At 37.9% G+C, this 20,853-nt stretch overlaps 1 protein-coding gene and 1 long non-coding RNA gene across 4 annotated transcripts in view; one reads left to right on the plus strand and one right to left on the minus strand.

The window, feature by feature from the left end:
* Positions 1 to 20,853, minus strand: part of LOC307005037 (nectin-2) — a 70,438-nt gene that overhangs the window by 9,670 nt on the left and 39,915 nt on the right. The window lies entirely within an intron of this gene.
* LOC307005039 lies at positions 1,117 to 5,444 on the plus strand. Of its 3 annotated transcripts, none has more exons than XR_013799204.1 (3): positions 1,117 to 1,405; positions 3,941 to 4,071; positions 5,311 to 5,444. It is a non-coding gene; the product is annotated as an uncharacterized lncRNA (long non-coding RNA). The 3 variants fall into 3 exon arrangements; XR_013799205.1 differs by lacking the exon at positions 1,117 to 1,405 and adding an exon at positions 2,921 to 2,955; XR_013799206.1 differs by lacking the exon at positions 1,117 to 1,405 and adding an exon at positions 3,074 to 3,103.

The following is a 20,853-nucleotide window of genomic DNA, read 5'->3' on the forward strand; positions in this document are numbered from 1 at the left end:
GCTGAGAGTCTCGAGATGTTTCTCCGTCGCTCTGCATACGTCATGTCATTCATCGCTCTGATTGGTTTTAGATCTATCCGACGTCCGTTGGTGACGCCCCTGTGGAAATGAATTGTCTATGGAGCTTTGCCAGACCCTTACTCAGTTACAACTGAGAGGGTCTGGGTTTTCCCAGGCTAGATGTCTGTGTGTGTGTGTGTCAAAATAAATTTCTCCCTTATAACGTATTTTAAAATCAGAATTCTGAATGTCTGATCTGCTGCAAGAAAGTTTTGCTGGTAAAATATTAATAAAAAATAAAAAATTTTGGTCAGAAATCAGATTAGTGATTTATTTTAGTTTATGAGGCTGAAATCTTGATCATCTTGGTTTCTTTTCTCTTAACAACAAATTATGCGTTTTGCTAAACACTGTTACAATGACCACAAACTCACCAAAAAATCCAAGAGTCAAACTGCCCAACCAAAGGAAAACGCTCATCACCAAAATGGTGATGACCAAATGATTTCCAATAGACACATTTTTTTGAATTGGCTCAACTACAATGGATTTGTTACAGAATAGTTGCACCTCTCCAGAAAACAAATTATGCCAAGTTGACTCAACTAAACGTTTTTTGTATCACAGACAACTTATTTTCAGTTCGTGTTATTTACAAAAGTAGAGTCAACAAGAAAAAGCTAGGGGAAATTAGTACTAAGATTTTTATTGTTGTTCAAGCGTAATTTTTTTTTACAGTGTAAACATTAGGCTACCGGTAAGTTCATTCTGGCATTGATATACAGTTCAACATTGACTTTTCAAGGTGCGGCCGCAGTCACATTTAACTTTGTTCAGCGAATTTTCGCAGGTGAAATGTGGTAATTGAAATTAATTACTTTCAATAGGAATCCACGCAATTAGCTGTGAGGTGAAAGACCCCTATGCAGATTTCACATGAAGTTTTATTGATCGTACAATATATTGCAATAAATAAATAGAAATGAATGTTACTCTGCTTGCTTTGAAAGTGAATTATGTGTGAGCTGCACATCCATGCATCGCTACGCTATTCACCTTTGGCTAAGCCCTGCCCCCCTTAGTTACTGTTGCTACCTCCGACAACTTCATCTGGGCTCTTGTTTGGTATCAACATGGCTTATGCTGTGACGGCTCTTCCTGCTGAAATTTTATCAAACTTTTATAAAGCAGCAAATAAAGTGTCCGATAGAAGTAGGCAAAAGTGTCTGCAGTACGCGTTTGAAGGCTTTATTCAAGACATACAGGAGAAACGCAACAACAACAAGGCATCCAAATAGAGGCAAAAGCATAACGGTCACAGTCAAAAAATGAACCACAGCATATCCTAATCGAGACGGAGGCTGTGACTAACAATATCAGGAGAAACACTGTCATGCAAAGCTGGGTAGGTCTCTATTCACTTCTATAATCGTTATTATTTACAAAGCAAACCGACTACGCGAGTATAAAGTTGTATTTATTAGCAGCGTGTGCTAGCGTATCAACAATTAGGGCAGAGAACCGAAATCATAACCTAAACCAGCATAAATCATCGCTGACTGAGGACATCCACACAGTTTAATCCAAAGACGACACTTGTCAGGATTTAACTTCGGTTTTGGGAAGGGGAAAAAACGGACACCCCCTCCAACCTCTCTGGGAAACGCGTATCTGTGTTACAAATGCCCCAGGCACAACGTTTAACCATATTTGTTATAAAACGACGACGTAATAGCCTGCCGAGACCAAAATTATGAGCCTCCTGCGTTGAAGTCAATGGAGCGCTGTGAAAAAGTGTCGGACTCGGACCCTCTGTGGGAGCTCGTTCTTGGCTGCGCTGTGATTGGTCAATCTACATTCTAGGGCGTGGCTTAGCCAAAGGCGAATAGGGCTTGGGCGTCGTGACGTCATACTTGGCGTGGCGGCCATGTTGATGGCCTCGCGAATGTAAACATAACGTTACAGCAAGTGGAACGAGTAGAAGAAGCAGAGTTGGAAGAAAGAAAAAAGATGTTAAAATCCCGAAAAGGATGCGGAATTTACCGTGATACACTAAATAAGGAAGCCAGGGACCGGTATGTGGACAAAATCGGTACTATTAACGGTTTGGATCCATATGAAATTGGAAAAAAAAGAGTTGAGCACCGACAACGACTTGCTGCCGCCGGTTTGCATAACCGATATCTTCGGCTACCTAGTTTGTTTTGTACAAATTTTAACACTCATCTTTCTGTTGCTATCCCTCTGCTGACAAAAAAAAAATTGTACTACAAAACTGTAACGTTATTAAAATACGGGATATTTTACAGGAAAATACTAAAACGGGAAGACAGCGGGAAAAAAGCTCAAATAACGTTACGTGTATATACTTTTGAAAACACATAGTTAAAAGTAGCAGCTACATGTGTGAATGGTTGTTACTAAACTAACATTAGCAGTTAGGTGAAGCACAGCTTACCTTTGTCCGGATTAACGTTACTGTGTTCCCACTGTTTTGCCGGCTTTATGATCTGCAGCTCCTGAACCCACCCATTGGTGAACTGTAAGTTACATGCGACTCCAATGATTTGTAGCTTCGGAACTGTTCTGAGGTGTAGGCGCTCACAAAACAAACTAGGTAGCCGAAGATATCGGTTATGCAAACCGGCGGCAGCAAGTCGTTGTCGGTGCTCAACTCTTTTTTTCCAATTTCATATAGATCCAAACCGTTAATAGTACCGATTTTGTCCACATACCGGTCCCTGGCTTCCTTATCTAGTGTATCACGGTAAATTCCGCATCCTTTTCGGGATTTTAACATCTTTTTTCTTTCTTCCAACTCTGCTTCTTCTACTCGTTCCACTTGCTGTAACGTTATGTTTACATTCGCGAGGCCATCAACATGGCCGCCACGCCAAGTATGACGTCACGACGCCCAAGCCCTAGTTTCTCAGAAGCAGAAGTCGTCATAGTTGGGTAAACTTTTAAACTTTTTACTACATCTATATGATGTCTATGGTTAAAACTAGCTGAATGGATTGGTTCAAAAACTCTTAACGAGCGAGTCATTGAATCATTGAATCAGATTCGTTCAAAAACACTGATTCACTCCGGAACGCCAACGGTAACTATTTTCTTTAGAGCAAAAACAGACAAAGTAACCGGCAATAGTGTGTTACAATAGTAAAGTTACGCAATATTAACGTATTGTTAATTGTTGTAGGCCTATCAAAATAGACTTTATGCATATTGGCACGAATTTAATTTTTGACAGGAATGAAAACTCGGCTGTGTGTGACGGCATAGCCCAATGTTACTGTTATTTAACAACATTGCATCAGAAAGACATTCAATAGACAAATATTACATAAAACATTTTGAAAGTTGTGAATTAGGCCTAACGTTACATGATCTAGGACCTTCATACAGCGCTAAATGTAAGTCTCCCTCACAGTCACAATCTCGATTTCAATGGTGTAAAAATCAATATTATGCCTACACTTGCAAATCATGCTGTGGCATGCTTACCTTTGAAACAGGATACTCAACATAAAATAACTTAGGGTACTACTTTGATTTCATGTCCACTTTATGTATTATTTTGCGTATGAATCATTTTTGCAATTGAGGACGACCACATGTCCTCAAGGGGATGTTTTGTTACATTTAGCTCACTTCTGAGGACAATTCTGTCCCTAAAGTAGGCTATAGCTAAGTTAACACACATTTCTGTCAGGTTTTAAAAATGACTCAGTGTCCTTAAAGTCATCAAGATTATTTTTAAACTTGTGATCTCACATATACTTTCATCCATTTCCCCTAAATGCACACAAACACATGCATGCTGCTAATTAAGTGTTGAGGAAACTCCACACTTTATGCTTTCCCCTGTATTCTCTCAGTCTTCAGGAATATATTTAAACTTGTGATGTCTAATACTTTCTCACATAAACACCCACAGTCAGACATATGGAGCTCATCAAGCACGAGGGCAACCACTGCAATTTCCCTTACATTTCTCTCAATCATTAAGACTTTGATGAAGTTACCAACAAAAGTTTGGAAGAAGGATCTTTGTCATTCATCACACAGGTATTTAAAGCTTAATTACGTCTCACTATTTTTCAAGCATCCTTCTTTCAATCCAATTGCTTCCTATACGGTCTCAACATTTGAGCTGTCTTGAGCCTCTATCTTGTCTATTTTGAGAATGCAATAATTAATGTTTGCAGAATATTAAACATGGTTTAATCATTTTATGAATTGTCTTTGTTTTAAATTCAATCTCAGATTGTCAGTGTGAACTCAGACTCAACAGGAACCTGCAGTTTAAGTTTAAAGTTTTTGATTGTATGAAACAAAAGTGAAAGAATGACAGTTTCTCACAAAAAATGTCTAGTTCCTCTCAAGTGAAAGTTAATGTGTTACTGCCGAGGGCAGACAGTGTGTTAACCTTTCTAACCTCTATCTATATTACACACATTCACACACACGCACAGGAAGTCATTTATCCAAGCACACTCATTAAGATTTCCATGTATTAGCATTTAGCAGTCGCTGCTGGGCAGTAGTGCTGCGATCGCTCCTGTTTAGAGATGCAGATGTATTAGAGCTCCGTGGTTTAAGGCGCCTGCCCGTGGCCTAAACAGCCTCACGACTGAACCAACCAGTTCCTGATTACCAGGCCATTACCCCAATTACACAGCCGCATTCAGCCACAGGGGCCTGATCGCTCCGTGAGCGTGTGTGTGCTCACTGATGTGTGTGTATTTGTTTACCTGTTCGTTAGCTGGGAGTTATTCAGCTTCATTAGTGAGCATTCATGCTTTCTACAGTCGTAATTGCTGTGTTTTCCCGCCACAGTCCACAGCCACATTCCAATTCACCCCAACACAACGGCTTTAACCGGAGCAAACACACCCCTACACAACCCAGATATTCAAAGCATCCCAAAGTCCACAACCACACACCCACATCCCTGAATATCTGAGATTCTACCAGCATCATACAAAAATACCAGCATTGTATGATAAAAAGCATCTTTTAGCCTCAAACCAAATGTGCTATATTCCAGAATCCGTATATGAACAGCCCAAAACCTTTAATTACACTGCGGCTACGTCTACTCTACACTAATCCGGATTCATTCGAAAACGCATCATTTTTCCTGTGAAAACTGAACTTTTTGAAGACACTCTCCAAGTGGATAAATTTGAAGCGATGCCACGTTTAGCCATGTGACACATTGTACCAATAGATATCTATGTTTCTGCCAGTAAGTGCTTGCTATTCACCTTCACAGTGTTGCTAAAGTTATATGTTACTTTGTAGGATCTTCATATTACATTTCTGCAATGATGACAGAAAAGCACCTCGCAGTGGCTGTCCTGCGGCAAAACATGAGGGTAATCGCGTTTAGACATGGAATGGCAATTGAGTACGACCTGGACTCACTAGGAAGTGGTAAGTTTTGTTTGCTAAATTGCTACTAAAATAATCGTGCCAGAAGATGATCTTTATTATGTCTGGTCTCGGTAACCTCTCAGTGTGCTTTTACGACTTTTTATGCATGTGCAGTACGATGATTTTAGCGTTTTCCGGCATTTAAGTGGACGAGAAACTTGGAAAATGCTTGAAAATGCTAGTGTGAACAAAGAGTGTTTTGAAATGAAAATGCTGTTTTCAAATGTATCCGGATTAATGTAGACATAGCCTGAGACGAGAGAATCTTCAACTTTGTCCTGTGCCACAACACCCACTCCATTATCTGCTACAAAAATAACAATGAGCAGGGAGAGAGAGAGAAAGTGAGGGAAAAGAGAGAGAGAGAGAGAGAGCGAGAGAGAAAGGAGGACAGTAATGATCATTATAGGCGTCCATGTTGTCCTTTTCTGCCATGGATGCTGCAGGGCGGGTGGGTGCCATTTTTGTGGGTAATGTCCATACAGCATTGATTAATGTTAAGCTCTTTCTCTCTCTCGTTCATTATTTGAAATTATTGCTCATCTAGCTATTGGCCCGGCCCCAGTAAACACACAGCTGTATAATGTCTGTGTGTGAGACAGCGAGAAACCATGCAGCTTATATTTGCAGCTTATATGACTGTCGTCATCACCACTAATCAGAGCAACCAGGCAGAGCAGGACAGCAGACTATTGAAAGCCTGTTACAGACACAAGCCAAGACCAGTGTCTGCCTGTGTTTGAAGATCCACAATGACCCGCAGTCGATTCTTTCTACACATACATTATGCAAAGGGTGTAGAAAACTCTTTATGCACTCTGAATACATTTTTTGCTTGTATTATTATTCGGGTCAATGAGTTGAAGCTAATTTTTTAGCTGTTTATTTATTCAGAAATACATACAGTGATTTTTTTTTATTAAAATGTATTTTGAATTTATAAGGTGTATAGGTAACACTTTACAATACGGTTTCATTAGTTAACAACATTAGTTAACATGAACTAAGAATGAACAATACCTACAGCATTTATTGATCTTAGTTATTTCAACATTTACTAATACATTATGGCACAGTTTCACAGACAGGACTTAGATTAAGTCAGGATTAGGCCTTAGTTCAATTAGGACATTTAAGTTGCTTTTTATAAATGTGCCTTAGAAAAAACATTACTGTTTGATGTGCATCTTGAGACAAAACAATGGCACTGGCATATTTTAAGAAATGTTGTAATTGTTAACATTAGTCAATGCACTGTAAAACTAACATGAACAAACAAACAATGAAGAGCTGGTTTTTCATTACCTAACATTAACAAAGATTAATAAATACTGTAACAAATGTATTGCTCATTGTTAGTTTATGTTAGTTAATACATTATGTTAACAAATGTTACCATTGTAAATATTTATCAAAACTACTTTGCTTCTTATTAATATTTGAAAAAGCTTTATCCATCATATCAAAGTATTTTGGTGCAACCAACATGCAGAAAAAAACAGCAGGAAATGATTTCACAGAGAGATTCGATGAGTGGAAAGATAATTTTAGATTGACATAACAGTTTTCAACAACAACAGCAGCTTGTTCTGTACGTAATCGTTATTACGCCATTTCTACGCCATTGCACATCCGCAGAACTTTACAGTTTTGGTTTTTAATCCAATCAAGTGTTTACATGTCCTATCAAACCACCTCTTACTTTAATATTTAAATGACATTTAAATTGGATTTAAATTCTAAAATCGATTTCTATAGTGTAGAAAGTGCTCTGCTTGTTTTGTTCCGTATTGTTCTTGCCCTGTCAATCAAGCAAAGTTATACAGAAGAAATGGATGGTGCTGATTTTCTGCTATTTATTTTCACATTCAATGCACCAGTCTTGTCTTTTGTGCCTGCTAAACTATTTCTAAATGTGTTTTTGAATGATATGAGTCCTGCTAGGCAGCTGAGCAAGAGTTAAACTGAGCAATCTCCCGCTCTCAGCTTGCTTTGAATGCAGCGCATCAATTTAGATGAACTTAATTAAGCAATCATTTGATCTGATTCATTTGATGTTTTCATTGCAAGAGCCAAATTTACTTTGGATTCAAACATGATTTCATCAGTCGCTTTTGACACCGTCCCATTTTAAGCGTCCACTCTCTCTCTCAAACAAATACCACCACAACCTCAATAACTAAAAACATAAATCAAAACATGATCTACCGTCATAAAGATCTGCTCTCCATAAAATTTAACGAGACCACTATAGCAATAAAAGCTACATGTTAAAGGCCCTGACATTTCATAAATCAGCCAAATGTTATGTTAGTGCCATCACGTCGCATTGCAGGCTCTCTGTATGCATGCACATATCTGAGTTTTCACAACCAACAGAAGCTGTGCATCTGACCATCACACCCCACTGTACCCTTCTGTCACAGCTGCTATGGAGACGGAGGGTGGATCTGTCAGTGTAGTGCCATGGCAACCGTCTCCCCGGTGACTCCACAGAGTGTCAGTGGATGAAGAATAATCAATACGCAGCGTTAAGTAAAGAAACAGAGATGAGATTCATATGAGTGAAGTCTGTCATGAGAGCGCACAAACACTGAATCAATGTGTCCATCCAGTTCATAAAGAGTTCATTTCCCCTTCCTCAGTCTCTCCTTTTATCTAATAAATGGAGACAAATCACTCAGTATCGTTCACTGAGGCATGTGCACAGAACTGTTGTTTTGAAAGTGCGCAACACCAGGCTGACCTCATAGTTAAATATTTGGACTGGTAACCAAGAGGTTTTAGGGTTGAATCCTGCAGTGGACAATCTGAGCTCTCATCATTGATGAGGATGGATCTGTTGGTATCTTTAGCTCGTGTTATACTATAGCATTTTGATAATTATCATTAATGATAAAAAATTAAATAAAATAAAACTCATATTGTGGGTGAAAAACAGATTTAAAGGGATAGTTCACCCAAAAATGTATACGATACGAAAACTACAAAAATAACTACGGTATAACGATCATAACTGTATTAGTGTTGACACCAACACATAGTAACGTTCTTTTTATTAGTTTTGTCTTTTGCTGCTTTTAATGCACAAGCTTTTTAAAGTTGGGTGGATTCTGATTGAATGTCATTGTTTTTTATAGTTGGAAAAAATCATTGTCAAAGTGATTCCAACTATATATTGCCGCTATAGTTGTGGTGTGGAGTCTGCTATTTTAGAATGTTTTTTTTAAAACAATATCTTTATTGTTATCGTCCTTGGGCCTTTATAGAAGCAGTTATAATATAATATATCAAATATTTATACCATGGTCTGGGTGAATACTCGATTCTGATTGGCTGCAGGGTGTCCATGTAGGACACCTAGTAAAGGAGTTCTAAAAACGTTCCATTTCGATTGTAAAACTAATTAAAATATAAACTAATGTATTAAAAATGTGTTATTTGGCAAGTGAACATGGTATAAGTGGGTTAATGCCCTTTGAGGTGTCCATTGTCAGGTATTAATGTACTTCGGCGGAGGTTTACGCCTCGCCGTCGTCGGCATTAACCCCTACATAACATATAGGTATTTTATAACTGCATTTAGTTTGATATTAGTTGGTTTGGACTTTAATATTAGTTTGTTGATATTTAGACATTATATCATAGCAGAAATCTACCTAATTTTGTTTTCTCTCCTTAAAAAGTGAATTTGTTGAGCCGTTTCTTTGAAATGCATACAACATTACATTTAAACAGATTTTTTTTTAGTTTTGACAGTACTAATATATCATAATTTCTGTTTTATTGGTTCATCAAAAGCAAAATTATATACTGTACACATACAGTACATACCCCTGGTTTGGAATCACAGAGATAAATGACAAATTAGTAATAGATAGTGAATACAATCAAAATTTCTCAAACTGTTTTTGTACAGTATTAACTGTTTTTAGATAAATAAATAAAACAATCATAGATGGCTATTTTAATAATGCTTAATGATATCTAACACAAGATCAATGGAACACATTTCCTGTTTGGTAAAAAAGACAAGTATATCTGAAAAACATTTGAATGCCAAGATGTTTTTTGGCAAACATGCCATAGTATGTTCTCCCCCAGCTCTTGTCAGAAAACGCTGTCAGAGTTGTCATAGCTGATTATGTAGGCCATGAAGGCATTCACAACACTGAGTCGAAACGACATGTCAGTGTTGGACAAATAGCCTATATGTTTATTTAAGGTTAAACTGCATTAGGTCAGAGACTGGCTGGCACTAGTCATTTTTGGAAATGTCAGGTCCATAGCAGCTATGGGCCTGATGACTAATGTTTCTCCGACTGGCCTACAAATAGCTACTCTGGTCTGTGCCCCAGCACAAAAATAATTTGAGTGGAATGAGGAAACAAGCCATCTTTTATAAAGCTGTAATGGTTTCACCACACCTGCTGCCATACATGCTCATGTGACATTTTGTAAAAAGCAATAGCCAGAGGCAGGAGGAACATGGCGCTACAGGTTAGCTCTGATAACCATCTGGACCGTAATGGTTGAAAGGCGACCAAATGATGACTCAACAGGTGTGACAAACGCTTTATGTCTGAACTCAGAGACAAAGACATATTGTCCATGAATGAATTTGTCTGGAACAGAATAGAACGAAACGTGTTAAATTTCTCATAACAAATGGCAGGAATGTCTACTGACTACCGAAACTACTATCCTTGTACTAGTGAATACCCACCCCAGCCAGTGTATACAAAGCACACCATACAATCCGGTATTTCCTGTCCTGAGGCTCAAGCTTTTACAGAAAAGGTCAGATTTTTAGGCCGCCTACAGCACATACAAGCCTTATCTTTTAATATCCATAAAGAAATGGGTTAGCGGCTCAAATGGTCTAGAAGCAACGGCTAGACGTGCCCTATAAAAATCAGAACAGCAGTAGCCAAGACATTTATCCATCGTCCGGTGCGTCTGCAAACGGTTGACAGGAGACTGAACTGCGAGAAGGAGTGTGCATGACTGTTTCTGGGCGGCCCGTTGATCCAGATTGACATTTGTGTGATTTAGCTCGGCTTGGTTGTGAGTGTGTGTGTTTGTTTGGAGCTCTAGAAGTCCTGCTGAATAAATAAGTAAGAGAGCGGCCGTCAAGCCTGATGAGGAGTTATTTCTGAAATACAGCATGTCGCAGAGCACCCTGCTCTGTTTGGGCTGCAGGGCATTCTGGGGGATCTCAGTCTGAAAAGCTCTGGCCATGACCACAGTTAGATGGAGCAAGCACTGTCCAGTCATACACATCAAAATCTATGCCTCACTAACATACCTACAGTATAAGCTGAAAATTATTTTCATGTTATGGACGATAAGTTATCAAAATTCAAAAAAAAATATTTTCTACATATAAAAAATACAAAAAATATATAACCAAATTTTGTATAAAAACACTTATCAAAATATTTTTCTCTAAGTAAATTTACGCATCAAAACATGATGTATGGATATCTAATGGATATTTTGTAAGATTTGTTACATTTAACATTAAGTTATTAGTGTGCATATATATATATAATATAAAGATGTTTGCAATGTTAGAGAAAAAACAATTCTCAAAAATGCTGATCCTGAAAAAATGTAATGTATTATCAACATTGACAATAAAAAGAAATGTTTCTTAAACTCCAAATTAGCATATTAGAATGATTTCTGAAGGATCACGTGACACTGAAGACTGGAGAGATGATGCTGAAAATTCAGCTTTACCATCACAAGAATAAATTAAAATTTAAAATATATTAAAACAGAAAAGAGTTATCACTGTTAATATTACTGTTTTTACTTTATTTTTTGATCAATTAAATGCAGCATTGTTGAGCATAAGATAATTATTTCATAATCATTAAAAAAAAATACTTAAAAACGACCAATACAATAAATTAAATCGATAAATTCTTCTCCTAAGAGCTCATAATAACATGGCAATACATTAAAACACAATTTTGTTTCCTGGCTTGGAAAATATATTATTGTCAGGCAATCTGAATGGACGGCTGGCCACTGAACATGCTGTGGGCAGTGGGTGAGTGTGCCATCTGAGGCTGACAGTACATGTACCTTTACCCATCAATGAGTGCAATCCCGCCATTGTACCCGCCATCACAAAACCAAACATTAGATCCCGGCAGTTTGGCTTTGCGATCACACGGGTGCACACAGGGTTGCTGGCATGTCACCGCTCCACAAAAGCAGCACACACGTTTGTGTTTGTAGAGCGGTCAAACTCTGCCATTTCCAGCTGTAGAAATGAGATGAGGACAGGGGCATCTGAGAGAGAGCAAGAGCCAAAAGGCTAGGCAATGAAGGACAAGAGAGGAGAAAAGGAGAGAGAGGGGAAAAAATGGAGGGGGGAGCAGTGTCATCTCTCTGCCCGCTGGCCTTCCCAGCTGTTGTTCTTTCTTTCTGCTTTCCCCTTCACATTTCATCTGCCTTCGCCCCACCACAAACCCCTCATTCTCTCCGTCTCAGTGTCTCTCTCTTTCTCCCCCACATTCCCTCCTATTTTCCTCCGTGACTCAGTGAAACAGGTCAAGTGTTACTGAATTTCCCCTCCAGCTCAACCTGCCTAATACAAGACATGACTATTTAAAGGGATAGTTCACCCAAAATGAATATAAATATTGTGTCATCATTTACTCACCATCATGTTGTTCCAAACCTGCATGCCTTTCTTTTTTTTCCTATTGATTTTCACTGTATAGACAAAAAACACTAAAACATTCTTTAAAATATCTTCGTTTGTGTTCTACAGAAGGTTTGGGACGACATAAAGGTGAGTAAATGATGACAGAATCTTCATTTTGGGATGAACTATCCCTTTAATGGTACTCTTTTACCCTTTTTGAGGTTGGTATTTTGTGGTATCCTTCCACTTTCATTACAGGTCGAACAATTACATTTTGTAGATGAACTTTTTGGGTAACACTTTTTTTTAAGGTGATATACTTACACATTAATACATGGACTATAGTAATAACAGTCAATTATGCATAATTACAAGTAACTAAACCAAACCCTAACCGTAAATCTATAGTAAGTACATGTAGTTAATGAATACTGCTCAGTACTTATTTGAGTAAATACAATGTAACTATGTCATCTTAAAATAAAGGGCTACACTTTATTTTAAGGTTTTATTGTTACAGTGTAATTATACATTTAAGTACTGAGCAACATTTATTAACTACATGTACTTACTATAGGGTTAGGGTAGGATTAGGATTTGGTGAGGGTTAGTTGCATGTAATTGTGCATAATTTACTGTTATTACTATGGTAAGTACATGTAACATATGTAACAAGGGCACTGTAAAATAAAGTGTTACCAAATTTAACACTTAACTAATTTTTCCCTGTGCCCTTTTTGGAGCTTGGCAGAATGTGGTCTCCATCCACTTTAATTGCAAGTCTGAAAAAACAAAGTCGCAAAAGTTTGGAATGGCTAAAGGGTTAATACATGAATGAAATACCCCTTTAACACATTCACAGAGCACATAAAAACTTGCAATCACACAGATTGTGCAGGGTAGCTCATCATCACCGACCCATTATATTTTCATAAGGCACTCAACATTAGGCCAGGCAATCAGCCATCGGTGCTTCATTTGATGTGTGGTCCATGTATACACACCACAAGGGCTGTGGGATTGACTCTACAGGGAAGCAGACCGGCTGAAGTGTTGTCCAGTACAATCATATCCATGAATATGGCTCATGCAGTCGATTGGGCGTGTGAGCGTTGAAGGGTGACAAGATGTTTCTGAGTATTGTGCTGTGGAATAGATACGGAGAGTGGTGTGCGCGGTGTGTCATTGTGGACCCATTATTTGACGGTGCGGAAATGATTGTGTGGTGGAAACAAGCTGTAAATAACTGCTGTTAAAGTGTAGACTGTTTAAAGTAAACAACCTGCATTTTATAAACACTTTAGACATCATCTTTGGTATTCTGTGAAGGTAGCTCGAATGTTTAAACTTGATGGACCCGTTTAATTCAAATGTTTTAAATACCAAAAGATGACTTTTAATGAATGTGACCTTTTGAGGATAATGTAACCAGTAACCACATCACTATAATTTAATGTGAATGCAAATTATTTCATGAAAGCAAATCACTGATTTATTCCTGTAAGTACAGAATAGCTCTAGAAGATAATTAATCTCCATATTGAATATTGACACCTGGATTCTCAGTTGATTCCGTATTATTAACCTGTTTATGCGTCTTAGACAAAATATATGAATGAAGTTCTGCTTTGATCAAAATAGCCATTAATTTCATGCAATGTAGTGTGCAGTTGAAGGATAACCATTGTGTATTTGTAAATGTGATACAGGAACAGAAGCAGATATATGAACGTGGCACAGGCTGATGGGTTTTTGCACAGATAAATCTTACATGTCATTTGAATGACATATGTTGACAGAATGGCTGCTGAAATATTTGCAATCACAGGAATAAATTGTTTTAAAATAGAAAACAGTTATTTCAAATTGTAATATTCCACAGTATTAAAAATTGATTTTTGATTTAAAGAGTCAATCTTTGGTGCGCCACATGAAAAAAAAAATCAGCATGTGGGTTTGGAATGGCATGACGCTGTATAAATAATGAATGTTGATTTCTGGATGAATTATTCCTTTTAACATGAAGAGTGTATTGACAAAAATGCACTAAAATGACTAACCATGTCTTTGATATCGGGACGCACAATCCTAGTGTCTGGGTGCTGGACTGGGCAATGAAGGGTTTAGTGTAGTGGACTGTTTTGATGTGATATTGAGCAGTGGAGTGTATGTCTGGACTAGTTGTTTAGCGTGGAGGATAACAGTGGATGCTGTGGAATGGTTAGACTGAGTGTTTGACTCAGTCAAGCAGAAGTGAGCAGCACTGAAGCTGCAGAGATGACCAAGACGACGAAAGAGAGGAGAGAAAAGCGCGCTCTGATGGCTTGTCAGATGGATTATTTCAAAGCATCCCACACTCATTCATCCACATCACTTCATCACTATACACAATCTTCAAAAGAGAGAGGGATGAGAGGAGCTGTAGATGGACAGTGATATAAGAAGATAGAGGTGAACAGCGATGTAAGAGAAAACAGGAGGAGAGGCAAAAGAGTGATCGATCTTCAAATTTTTAAAAGGAATAGTTCATCACCACAAAATAAAAATTCTGCCATCATTTATTGTACTCACTCACATTCCTCTCACTTCCGTTCTTTCCTCTGTGAACCAGAATGGAGACATTTTAAGCTTTCAGGAACATTTTCAAACTTCAAAACGGCTGCAAAGGGACCATAAAATTGTCATGAAATCAATCTTCTCAGCGAATCAGTTGGTCAGATTTTTCAAAAGTATCTTACAGTCACAAGTTCTGTCATTAGCAACATAGTTCAATGATTCAGTGTTTCCTGAAATCATAGTTCCAATGAACATTCACAAAAGCATTGCAAAGTTGTGTGGTGCAGCTTTTGACCTAGCATTGCTTACTTTAGGCTCTTGATTAAAATAAGCAAGAATGCAGTACAATCTAAATCTTTCTTTCCATATACTCTGTGTATCAATTTCATTCTTTGATTTTTAGCTTGGATGTTAAATAGGCAAATGCTTCAGAGTCAATGATTGCAGTGATAATTATGTTTCTAGCATGTTATATGTTTGGCAACAGTTCTTCTAACCCTAATTGATGGAGTATAGCTTTTCATTTCTTAAACAACCATGTAGGAAGACACATCATGGCCATATTCCAGGATGACAATGTCAAGATTCATCAGGCTCAAATTGTGAAAGAATGGTTGGCAGGGAGCATGAAGAATAATTTTCAAACATGTATTGGCATCTCTGAGCCCAGAGCTTAAATTCATTGCTAGTCTTTGGGATGTGCTGGAGGAGACTTTACAGAGTGCTGGACTCTTGCATTGTTGTTATTTCCATCATGAGGTGTATAAAATGTTGGCCTCCCCTTGGACAGCATGCCAAATACGCATAGTCTCTTACTCTATCTCTGATTATTAGTAAGTGTGAACTTGTGAAAAATAATGGAGAAAGAAAATAGCAAAGAATTCCTCAATTTAAATGTTATTTACAGAAATGAACTGATATTAATTTGATCTCAAAACAATTAATTACGGTAGCATTATTATTCCACCATCTGCGTGACGTCATTAACGATTCTACATCGTTGAACTATTGTGGTCCAAACAACGGTTGAGCGACAGAGTTACTACCGTTTCAACGAGACTATTATTTAGCTCACTAGACCTTTGGGCCACTTTTATGATGCCTTTGAAGCCTTTTTGAAGCTTAAAATGTTCTGTTCCTATTAACCGTAATTGCATGTAAAAGAGAAACCAGCATAGTCTTCAAAATTCTTTTTGTCTTTTATGAAAGAAGGAAATACAGTTTTGGAACAACATGAGGGCGAGTAAATGATTTATCATTGATTTAATCTTACTTCTAGATATATAACGCAGTTTCAGTGTGTGGAATAGTGCATGAGAGAGGTGCTTTGTGTATCAATATACAAGAGTGGCAATGTGCCCTTGCCTTTTGGAAGAGGGAGAAGTGTGTGTGTCCTTTCAGAATGCACTGAACACAAAAAGTCGCCCTCCTTTCATGTCACACTCTGTTTTTGCAGGTGGGCCGTCTCTCAGGGGAGGGGACAAGATAAGTGAGAGAGTGAGTGATTTGTAGAAGACAATTTCCAAGTCTTCCACAGACAAAAATGCAATAATTTTCTACCTGTCTCTTTGCCCATCACTCATATATGATGTATACACAAAAATAAACAGTATATATAAATATATAATAAACCCTCCTTCTCCTCAAGTCCGCCTCATCCGTGTCCTACAATCATTCTGTTGCTGCACAGGTCCACTCATGTTCTGGGATATCGTCCACATCACTCATACCAGCTACTTTTCCCCTGTGACTACTCCAATGTCAGCAGGAGGCCAGGACTACTGGTGTCAATTTCAGAATAGTGGCGGAAGCAAATTGGTATTGGTCATGTTGACTATTTATATAGCATTTTTGTACTTTTCATGAAGAGTAGAGTCGCAGTAATTAGTAGGATTGAGCGGGTTAAGATGTGTCATTCCCTTAATCTGGTAAATGGTGCAGAATATTTGTCATGTGATTGAATATTTAGAAATGGCATATTACAGTATATATTAGGGGTGGGACAATATATCGTCGTCCTTCTCCGTGCTATACGAGAATCGATATGCGTCGCTGGCGCCAAATATTGATATTTTAATTAATAAAATAAGGTGCTCTAAATAGGATTTTCCTGCTCCCGGCGTCGCCACTTCATATCTCTTCGAGGTGGCGCTCAACAAATGAATGAGGGAAACGTGGACATAAATTAGCTAGCCAAAGAAAAAAAAAGGTTTTTAACGGGATGGTGGACAGCAGTGCGAGTAAAACAATAGATGCCCCAGCCAGCCAGTTCAAAGTCTGGACCCACTTCGGCTTTTATACCATTGATTATTAAAGTAGAGCACAGGTAAATGAGCTAATACCACAAACATGCAAAGCCACTTGCAACACCATCACCCTGATCTCATTGAAAATGTATTATTTAATTTACAGACTGAAAAACGTTTCGTGCTGTTATAACAGTTTGGACTTGAATAAAGAGAAAACCTGCACTTAATCTTTTCACGGGCATTTTGTTTTCATAGTTAGATATCGTGATGTATCATTAAAGGATTGTCTAGCAATATATTGATTATCGCAGAATTGCTGTATCATGATATTATCGGTATCGTGAGCCATGTATCTTGTGCCATGTATCTTGTATCGTATCGTGAGGTACCCTGTGATTCCCACCCCTAGAATATAAAGCTTGTTATTGAGAGATGCAGATGAGAAACATTTTTATTCAAAGTACTATTTATACCAAAAATGGAAAATGTTTTTGAAAGAAGTCCCATATGTTCACCAAAGTTGTTTGATTAAAAAAATATATAATACAGTAACAACAGACAAATATTGTCTTTTTTAAAATAAATATTTTAAAATCAAAAAGATGAATTCTTATCAGCCATTACTTCAGTGTCACAAGATCCTTGAGAAATCATTTTAATATGCTGAATTGCTCAATAAACATTTCTTATTATCACAGTTGAAAACAGTTGTGTGGCTTGTTGTGAAAACCGTGGTTTAATTTATCCAAGCAAATTAATCCAGTTTAAAATATATACATCAATGCACACTAGTAAATTTCGAATGCATACAATCATTTATAAGATAAATCCCAAATTATTAAATGCAGCATGCTTGCCAAAATGGAAGCTGCTTCGAGGGCAATGTGCATTTATACGTGAATAAAATGCTTAAAGCATCACTTACACACCTACATGCAATGTCCTCTCTGCTTCATTTTGTTGCACTAGCACTATAAAAGCTTCATGTCTTTGTCAGAAGGTGATAAAGAAAGAAAAATTAAATTGGCCACTGCGTCCACTTCAGAACTTGAATGCCCGTCTCATCATAATTACGATGTCTGAGCTCATAAGCGGAAACTTAAGGTAGCGTACCTGACAAAAAAAGACAAAAAGCTAACAGCCGAGAGTGGATAATGGTTACAGAGTCAACACAGAGTTCTGGTGTTACTATGGCTACCTGTCAGATTGGGTCTATATCATCATCCCTGCTGATTGATTATGTGCTCTGTCTTCTCTTAACACGCCAGCGTCATCCACTAATCATTTCACTTAAATGTCAGTGTGTGTAAAAGGTCACTGGATCTTCTACCCATACCCCATCATGGAAGAGTGGCAAACTGAGCATGAATTGCTCTCCAGTACCCACTGATCAATCACCCATAATCAAAGCAATTGATCAGGTCAGACAGGCCACCAGAAGAACCCCCCGCCGGGCCTAATCTATCTATTCATCTGTTTTCTGTGTGTAATGTCGTAGCCTCCGGGTGCCCACGGGAGACAAGGGATACCAGACGATCCTCACAGCCTGACAGCTCAGGGCAACGCGGGTCAATCCAATCTCCCACCGAGCACGGGTGCGTGCGCACACATGTCCAATTCACAGAAACACTACAGATGACGGAAGTGTCACAGCTTCAGGGCCAAATCACACCAGCACATCCTCGCTCGGGCCTTCATTCCGCTCGCTTTTTCATCTTTCCGAAACCGTCCCTCTCCATGACAGGGAATAAAAATAGAGCATTCGGATCAGACTCGTCGCTGGCTATTAACCACACAACCACATGTGAGGCATGTGACGGGAGTTAAATTAGTTTTGTGCGTGTGCGCTTGATTTAGAGAGGGGGATTTTTCAGTGCATGATCTCATGAACTCCTTTTAGCCTAAATCCATCCCGGACTGCCATTGACAGGGCAAGTACCCTCAGTCACAGCCCCAAAAATGACACGGGAATAAATTAATAACTTAATTAATTAGAAGTGACAGTAAAGACATTTATTATGTTACCAAAGATTGCTGTTCTTATGAACTTTCTATTCATCAAAGAATCATGAAGAAAATGCATCACGGTTTCCACAAAGCAGCACAACCGTTTTCAACATTGATAATAAAAAGATTTTAAAAAAAAGTTTCTTGAAATCAGCATACTGGAATGATTCCTGAAGGATCACGTGACACTGAAGACATAAAAAAATTACATGATCAATAAGTTATGACAACACGTATTTTTACATTGCTTTAACTCAACAAAATACGTTTTTTAAACTATTTTTAAGTCAGTTTAATGTAGTTTGACTTAAACAACTTAAACATCCAAATTCATTGTACTTAAAAAACGAATTATTTGTTTACAGTGAATGATGCTGAAAATTCAGCTTTGCCACCACAGGAATAAATTACATTTTTAAATATACTAAAAAAGAAAAGAAAATTATTTTAATTTGTAATAAACTCATTACTGTAATAAATTCACAATATTACTGTATGTATTTACATTGACGTTTAAGCCCTGTCCACATCTGGTTCTATCGGAATTCAGTTACAGGATCAAAGAATTTTATGATTGTAATGGATAAATATAATGGCTTTACTGGACATGCCTATGACTACCCTGTGGCGTGAAAGGCCGCAGACGGAAAAATACAAATCAGTATTAAAAAATCTGTTACTGGTAAAACATCTAAACTATTATGACATACTGGTTTGTTTTTCTACTAATACCATATGAGTTTTGGTTACCAATGTAAAAATGCACTATTAGTAACACGAAAGTGTCCAATAATACGAAGGTTGCCAAGATTAAGCAAGCCGCTGGTCATGTGATCTCAGTGATCACCATTTAAAATAAACCAGCTTTTTTAAGCTACTGGTATGACTGGAGCCTCATCTCAAACAATTGTAAAAAAAAAAAAATAATAATTCAGGTTTATCATACAGGTTTAGAAGGATTGAAGCATTTTCAATGAGGAAAAAAAAAAATGACTGAGCGCACCTTTAAGCTCACATCTGTGTTAGGCCATGATTGTGTCTCAGGAAAAGTGAAACACACCATTACACTGCAACATAAGGCTATTATCATGATACATTCACCTAGTGTTGTGGGAAGAGAGAGAGACGAACTAAGAGAGGAAAGAGGCAGCTGGTCTTCACTCCAGGTTGCAACTCACAGCAATTAGAGCAGGCAGATGGCTAAATGGCCGAGAAAAAAAAAACTCCAACTCCAAACGACAGTGACAAGTGTGCCAGGAGCACAGAGATTCTGACCCCGTCAACTGAAAGAGAAAGAGAGGGAAAGGGAGGGAAAGGGAGGAAAAGGACAGAATCTAGGGCACAGCTATACTTCTGGAAAAAAAAACTTCTGTTGTTACATTAACAGGCACATTTCTATCAGGGTCACCTGCGAATGCGAGCACACACACACACACACACCGCTGAGAGGAATTCTACTTGCTGAATACCTTTATCATGACACCAACTGTTTCGGTTTCACTCCCCCCTCTCCCACAAAGTGTGCTCTTGGTTAAATTTTAACCTGTTGAGATATGAGATCTGTTGCGTTGGTGTAAACAAAGAAGCTTTTTGAGAGCAAAGTTCCTGTAAGGCTAAACTATGCCGAGGGAATATAACCTTTATAACCTAAAGGGAAGAAACTGGAATACGAATACGAACCCTACCACTTTCTTTTTTTTGTGTGTGTGTGATTCATTTCTGACTTACAAAACAGGTTTCAGTGATACATCTGAATGCGGGACAAACAAAAACTACGACAAAATAATGACTTTAAAAAATGTTCCATAATGAAGGTGTTTTTGATTTCGTCACTAACAAAAACATTTTTTGAAGAAGAGAAGTCTAGAATATGACTGATCTAAATCATCCAATCATTAATGTTGAACATTGCCTCACACAAACTGAAGCTGAATT

This window comes from Phoxinus phoxinus (genome assembly GCF_949152265.1).
Source record: "Phoxinus phoxinus genome assembly, chromosome: 10".
Classification (NCBI taxonomy): domain Eukaryota; kingdom Metazoa; phylum Chordata; class Actinopteri; order Cypriniformes; family Leuciscidae; genus Phoxinus; species Phoxinus phoxinus.